Genomic DNA, 8,038 nt, shown 5'->3' on the forward strand with positions numbered 1-8,038 from the left:
GTCGAAGGCTCTGGAGAGGTCAAGTAGGATGAGGGCTGCAGTGTGTCCCTGGTCATGTAGCATGCGGATGTCGTCAATGGCAGCGAGTAGGGCCGCCTCAGTGCTGTGGTTGCTGCGGAACCCAGACTGGGAGGCATCTAGGATGGAGTTTTCTTCAATGAAGGCGGTCAGCTGGGTGTTTACGAGTCTCTCGGTGACTTTGGCAGCGAAGGGGAGGAGAGAGATGGGCCGGTAGTTTTTCAGGTCTGTTGGGTCTGCCGTTGGCTCTTGAGGAGAAGTTTGACCTCCATCTGCTTCCGGTCGTCGGGGAAGATGCCGGATTTGAAAGAGATTGAGCTGCAGAAAGGGGCAAGAGAGATTCAGAAATAGGCAGGAGAGGTGCAGAAAGAAGAGAGTAAGCTGCAGAAAGAAGCAAGAGTAGTGCAGACAGAGGCGAGAGGGGTACATAAAGACGCAACAGAGGTGCAAAAAGAGGCAAGAGAGGTGTAGCGAGAAGAGAGGTGCAGAAAGAGGCACGGGAGGTGCAGAAAGAGGCAAGAGAGGTGCATAAAGTTGCAAGAGATGTATAGAAAGAGGCAAGAGTGGTACAGAAATAGGCAAGATATGTGCAGAGAGAGGCACAAGAGGTGCAGAAAGAGGCAAGAAGGGTACAAAAGAGGCAAGAGAGCTACAGATATAAGAGAGTGAGCTGCAGAATGAGGGAAGAGAGGTGCAGAAAGAGGCAAGAGAGGTGCAGAAAGAATAGATTGAGATGCAGAAAGAGGCAAGAGGGTGCAGAAAGAGGCAAGAGAGGTGCAGAAAGAAGTGTGAGCTGCGTAAATAAGCAAGAGAAGTACAGACAGAGGCAAGAGAGGTGCATAAAGAGGCAACAGAGGTACATAAAGAGGGGGGTTACCCCGATTTGCCCCCAAGGGGGGCAGAAACGTTGTGGCTATTTTTGGGGGGAGTGGTGGCATTGTTATGCCCATTCTGGATAGCCCCCATGCATAAAAAAAGTCAGCATTATCGTAGACATCTAGTGGGCTTTTTGCCCCCCAGGGTGCAGATTTCGGGCTGCTGCCCCCATCTTCCCCCCAGGGGGGGCAGAAAGTCTGTAACTGTTGCAGGTGGGGGTGGGGGCATTGACATGCCCATTTTGGGCAGCCCCCACACTAATTAAAACGTGCCTCATCTGCCTCCAGGGGGACAGAAAGTCCACTAGATGCCAGGGAGTTGTTTAATTAGGGTGGGGGCTGCCCAAAACGGACATGCCAATGCCCCCACCCTAATTAATATTTGCCCAAAAAATCCCTGGCATCTAGTGGGCTTTTTGCCCCTGGGGCAGATTGGGGGCTACTGGAGGGGCAGGAAGGCTGTAATGTTTGCAGGGGTGGGGGTGGGGAGGGGGTTGGGTACAAGGGCATGCCTGTTTTGGGAGCCCTCACCCAAAATTCAAATTTGCCCAAAATAATCGCTGGCATCTAGTGGGCTTTTTGCCCCCTCCCCTGGTGGGGCAGATTGGGGGCTAATGCCCCCATCTGTCCCCCAGGGGGGCAGCAATTCTACTAGATGCCAGGGAGTTGTTTTGGCACATTTTTATTAGGGTGGGTGCTGCCCAAAATGGCCATGCCAATGCCCTCTACCCTAATTAAAATGTGCCCAAAAAAATCCCTGGTGACTAGTGGGCTTTTTGCCCCGGGGGGTCAGATTGGGGGCTACTGCCCCATATTCCCCCCAGGGGGGGGAGGAAGGCTGTAATTTTTGTGGGGGTGGGGGTGGGTGCACGGGTATGCGCGTTTTGGGAGCTCAAGTCAAGTCAAGTCAAGTCAGAGATATTTGTATCACGCACATATCACGTCCAAAGAGTCTCATAGCGCATGCCGACGGCTGTGACAGGGGAAAGATAGATCTTAATTTGCAAAACGCCATGTCTTCAGCTTTTTACGAAAACAGCTGTGTTCCTGGACAATGCGGAGGCCATGAGGCATTTTGTTCCATGAGGAGGGGGCAAAAAATGAGAATGTACGACCTCCATTTCTGGAGGTGCGTATCCTGAGAGGAGTTAGCAGAGACTCTGAACTAGATCGCAGTTCTCTTTGGGGCTGGTACCATGTTAACTTACGAGACCAATATTTTGGGCCGTTTCGGTACATCTGTTTATGAATTAAGCATAGTGTTTTAAACAGAATTTGTTTTTTTACCTGGAGCCAATGAAGGCTCTTTAGGCAGGGGGCCGATGGGGATCTGTGTGGAAGGTTGAGCACCAGCCGAGCTGCAGTATTTTGGAGAACCTGGAGTCTTTTCAGATGGTGCTCATTGATGGCTAATAAAAGGGCGTTCCCATAGTCTATTCTATTCATGATAAGACCCTGGACTAAGGGTTTCCGGGCCTCAGCTGGAATCCACTTAAAAACCTTTCTGAGGCTACACATGATTCTGAAGCAAGTCCCTACAATATGATTTATTTGGTTTCACATACATAGTTTATTGTCCAAATAAAAACCCAAGTTCCGCACTGATTCTTTGGGCATAGGACAATTGCCCAGATTAGTTACTGGCCACCAGTCATGTGCCCAGTTTTCTGATGCCTTACCAAAGAGCATTATTTCCGATTTGCTGCCAGTCAGCTGTAAATGGTTAGTATTCATTCATTTATCAACCTCAATCATACAGTTTTTGAAGCGCTGTCTTGTCTCATTGGGATCTGAATCCAGAGCGACCAAGATCTGTGTGTCGTCTGCATAAGACAAGACATCAAATCCAAAGGTTCTGATCACTGTGGCCAGGGGTGTCATATAGACATTAAAAAGTGTAGGGCTTAAGATGGAGCCCTGAGGGACACCCATCTTAACAGGTCTTTTACCTGCTATATTTTTCCCAATTTGGACTGCAATAGTACGATCAGATAGATAGCTGGTGAGCCATTTCAGGGCGCTGCTTCTGACATCAATCTCCCAAAGCCAGTGGATTAAATTGCGATGGGAGATGGTGTCAAATGCAGCGGACAGATCGAGTAGGAAAAGGATAGAAGATTGATGTTTGACCAGTGTTAATCTAATATTATCAACAACCTCGACCAATGCTGTCTCCGTACTGTGTGATGGCCAAAAACCTGATTGAGACGGGTCTAAAAGTTCTTGTTTTTCCAGATGGCTCACAAGCTGTTTGTTAACAAATGATTCAAGTATTTTCCCGAAATATGGGAGTAATGAAATAGGTCCATAGTTTAAGAGAATATTAGGGTCGGCCAGAGGTTTCTTTAGTATTGGTCTGATTCTGGCTGCTTTCCAAGCTGTGGGGAAGTCTGCTTCCACAAGAGATTTGTAAAGGAGATCAGTCAGACATTCCACCAAGACCGGGGCAAGTATGGCAAATAGTTTAGGTGATATATGGTCAGTGGGGGCCCCAGACTTTATTTCCAGCCCAACTGACATGGCCATTTCACTGTTAAATTTTACAAATTCGCTCAAGATATGAGAGTGATCACATGGCGGGATTGCCCTAACATCAGACTGCATTATAGCTTGGAGCGGAGGAAATGAGGTGTGTATTGCGGTTATTTTATCTTTAAAGAATGCTGAGAGGGCATCAGTCCACTCTTGGGAGCTGGGTGCTGATAGCGGATTGCGAGAGATGGTAAATTCATTTAGGATTTGATACAGCTCTTTAGCAGAATTTTCCGCTTTAGTTATCTGCTTCGCCACAAATGTCAGTTTTGCTGACCTGATATCTCGCATATAGCCAGTGTGCAATAATTTGTAGCTCCCACCCTAATTCAAATTTGCTCCCAAAAAATCCATGGTGTCTTGTGGGATTTTTGCTCCCCCGGCGGGGCAGATGGGGGCCAATGTCCCCATCTGCCCCCCAGGGGGGCAGACAGTCCACTAGACGCCAGTGAGTTTTTTGGGCAAATTTTAATTATGGTGGGGGCTGCCCATAATGGGCATGCAAATGATCAAACCCTAATTAAAATTTGCCCAAAAAATCCCTGGCATCTACTGGGCTTTTTGCCCCCAGTGAGGGCAGATTTAGGGCTAATGCCCCTATCTGCCCCACAGAAGGGGCAGAAAGGCTGTAATTTTTGCAGGGGGTGGGGTCATGGGCATGCCCATACTGGGCAGCCCCCCAACACAAATTATCAATTTTTTAAAAATCCATGATGTATAGTGGGCTTTTTGCCCCGCTCGGGGCAGATTGGGAGCCATTGCCCCCAACTGCCCCCAGGGGGGGGGGGCAGAAAGGCTGTGAATTTGTGGCCAGGCGGGTGGGGGCATTGGCATGCCCATATTGGGAAGTCCAAACCCCTAAATATTATGAAAGAAACATCCCTGTTATCTAGTAGGCTTTCTGCCCCCCCCGGGGGGGCAGATTGGGGGATACTGCCCCATCTGCCCCCAAGGGGGGCAGAAAGAATAAATTTGCCTTTTTTAATCTGTTGGTGCAAAGGCCCTTGCCCAAGGGGCCGCTCCCCCCTCCCTGGTACCTAGTGGGTGGATCCCTGCTTGGGGATCGCCCTCCTCGGGATCCACTGATGGGTGCCATTGGAAAGGGGAGATTCTCCCCTTTCCAATGATACCTCTCCGGCCTTTCTATGTGCCTGGGAAAAGTGAAACTGAAATGAGCCTAAGGGCTCATTTCAGTTTCGGTTTCTGTGCAATGACGACGGCGCAACGTGCACGCTGATCGTCATTGCACAGAAACCAGGGAGGGGGCTTTGGAAGCTGGGGAAGCTCTTCCCCAGCTCCCGAGGCTTTGGGGGAGAGAAGGATTTCCTGCCTCTGTCCTCATGACAGAATGGTTCCGTCATGAGCACAGGGGCACAGATGCTCATGATAGAACCATTCCGTCATGAGCATCGAGGGGGTTAAGCGCAGCATTGTGATGTGCCAAAAATAAACAAACTAGTCCCCAAAGGACAAAATACACACCTACAGCATAGTGAAACTGTAGTTGGCTGGTGCTCCGCGAGCAAAAAATGAAAGTGATGTCTCAGGAGCACCAACCAATGAGGAACCAGCAAACAGGACCGACGCAAGAGTGACCCTATGGAAAACAGCAGATGGGATTGCACTGAAATTGCACTCAATATAGTATAGAAAGTACAACCGTTCTTGCAGACAGTGCATGTGTGCTGAAGCTTGTCCTAAAAACATACTGGCTGGTATCGCACGTACAAGCTGCACCGGACCCAATGCTTAAATTGTAAAAAAAATAATAAGTTCAAAGGCTGTCGTCAGGAGTCCCTAGCAGCTTGCACCGCCCAGTGCCCCAGCCAGCGCTGCCGGTGGCAGTATAAACATACCTGCGAACACTACATCCCTTCAATTGTGGCACTTCAGACTATTTCAGGTGCCAAAAGCTATAAGAATGGTTTGAGTGGCTGATATTAGTCATTTTATTGTATATTGAATTAATAAACAACTGTTGTTGTGCTCATCTCTAAAAAACACAAGCAGCGCCACCATGTGCCAGATTGCTATGAGACCTGGAGTTAGCAATTAAGTGCTGGTGTCGTACATCGGAAACCACCGGCTAAAATTAAGCACTGACGCCTGACCCTAATTTGCCCACCTCTGCACCTCATGTGTAGCCACCCAATGCTACTCACCATACCTAAAGCTGACCATGTTGTTTGGCAGAAGCGGGCAGGCTCACTCAGTCATCGGAATTGACGGCATCCCCTGGCTGACGCTGGACAGTAACAGCAAAGAATATCTGCCTGAAGTGATGAGTAGAGGAGGGGGATGAAGTGCGTAGGCAAGTGGTAAGAGGTGAAGTGGAAGGCCGTAATAAGGCATGTATGTTAGTGTTTAATGGAGAATGTGATTTGTTGCTGCACTCCATGCAAGGCAGACCATAATTCAGCAAAATGGCCAAGGGCATGTGCTAATAGCTTTTCTATATCAGCTTTAAATTTTGGTTTTAGAGTTGAACTTTTGCCTCTCTCACATTATCAACTGTGGGTCTCACTTCATTCTCTTGCCACTATTCTGCTCTTCTCTGCAACATAGATATCAGTGGTTCAGCAGGTGCAGTTGCAGACCCTCTGAATCCTAATTATAAATTACAACCTGAAAAGTGGGATAGGATAAAGAGTTTTTTTAATGTTTGCATTAGGTCCCAAGGCACTCTTGCTACGCCACTGGCTCATAACTCAGCAGTTTGTTCATTCCATGTTATGTTATGTTATTTGAATCTTGATATAGCACTTAACTAATCCCCGTGGGTACATCTCAGTGCGTGATCAGCAGGTAGATAACATAGAGGCAGCATTAAAACAGCCAGCTTTTAAAGTGTTTCCTGAATACAAATAGATTTGGGCACACATGGATGAACAGAGGGAGTTTGTTGCAGTGAGACTTTCTTGTCTCTCACTAGTATGTGTGCGCAATTTATAAAAAAAAAAAATAAGTGCAGGGGCTAAAACATTTTCTTAGAAGCCCACCTTCGGTGCTGCCCAGTGCCAGGGTTGCCATATACCAAGGCTGCCAAGTCAAGACTGCACCTCGGACCTTTTTAATTCATCACCCTACCCTTTCTGTCTCTCTAGTTCCCTCTTTCAGGTGCTTTTCAATCTCTGCGTTCTCTATTTAACCCTGTTTTCATATCTTTCCTCCTTTTATCCCTTTATTGCTCATGCTCCAGTTCAAATTGTAATGGAGAAAAATATCTCCCAGTCTCCAAAAATGAATGCTGGTGGCCACCACCAGCAACCACTGGCACACAATAATTACTGGATGTCACCCATTCTACCACTTCCTGCACTTTCACCTCTTTCTCCTCAGTATGTCCACATTGCTAATTTTTAGGTCTGGCCTAAAGAAAGGTTTTGCTGTTGCATAGCCTAATGTAATCAATAGCATAAAGAAAAAATAATATAACTATGCTCTCATACAGGAGCTTTGGGTGAGCTCTCTTCATCTATTGACTGATTCAACAGACATTCACATTTTGATTCCATCACCACAACATGCAGCAAGGGCAATAGATGGTTGCATGTGTTTCCCACTAACATCCGACTCGAAGAAACCAGTTGTGATTAACTGGTGTTTATCAAGAATGGGTTTCACCGGGTTAAATAAACCCACTCATTGAAAAATGTTCCTGATGTAAAATCCCTTTCTTCAGGTTTTATTGTTAATCTTCTTTTAAGAGTCCCCCCTTAATCCACTGCTTTTACCACTTAGTTTTAGGATGTGCATGAGCCAGCACGCAAGTGCTGCTCTTGGATGAGCTGTGGTCGTTCAGTATGGAGAGAAGCTTCGCCCACTCCCCTTCCTTATTTTCATTGGCTTGTGTGTTTGTCCTTTGTAAATGCTGTCTTCCCATTCATTATGAGGCATGTTAGTCCCTCCTTAGTACATCCATGGTGACATTTGTATCCTATCGGGAAAACAAAGGAGAGAGTAAGGGATCGTGCCCACTGCAGGTGGACGAGGAATACTCCTGTTCCCCTGGACAAGGATATGGAAAAACAAAAGAAGGAGTATTTTCCGACGTGTAGGGTGGAGGTCTTTCAAAATTGGAAAATTAATCCTTTTCTAAAAAAACCCTCACTCACCACCGAGCAGCGGAAGGTAGAAGTAGGTTATGGGCCACTCGCCACGCCAGTAAACTAATACGTTGTACCGCGTGATGTACCTACCCCCTGCCCGACGTAGCACAAAACAAAACTTCAATTAGTTTTTGTTTTTTGCTCCTCAGTTTTGAGAGCATTTCACCTTTGGTACAATTTTACCATAGGTCAAATAAGGATTTAGGATAGGGTGAGTCTTTTAGGGGACTCATACCGTCCATCTCCTTTGGTCCTGATGAATACCGGGAATCTTCCCTAATGGTAGAAACATGTTGACCTAATGCACTATTAACACATATAGAGATACGTAGGTCGTAACTTCCCCTTCCAGTATCTCGCACTTTATTTTAACATTGTCCAGTTACTTTTTAATAAAATTCACTTTTTCAAAGTTAAACCAGGACAATTTTTAACATCACCCTTTTTTGCACTTACATTTCACAACCCGCTCCACTGTACTACAGGTGTCGAAGCACACCCTGG

General features: G+C 46.9%; 1 pseudogene; it reads left to right on the plus strand.

Annotated features, from left to right (window-relative positions):
• The first annotated feature begins 4,325 nt into the window (after positions 1 to 4,325).
• LOC144801123 (small nucleolar RNA SNORA17) lies at positions 4,326 to 4,413 on the plus strand (annotated as a pseudogene).
• The last annotated feature ends 3,625 nt before the right edge of the window (positions 4,414 to 8,038 follow it).

This window comes from Lissotriton helveticus, chromosome 12 (genome assembly GCF_964261635.1).
Source record: "Lissotriton helveticus chromosome 12, aLisHel1.1, whole genome shotgun sequence".
NCBI classification, from domain to species: Eukaryota; Metazoa; Chordata; class Amphibia; order Caudata; family Salamandridae; genus Lissotriton; species Lissotriton helveticus.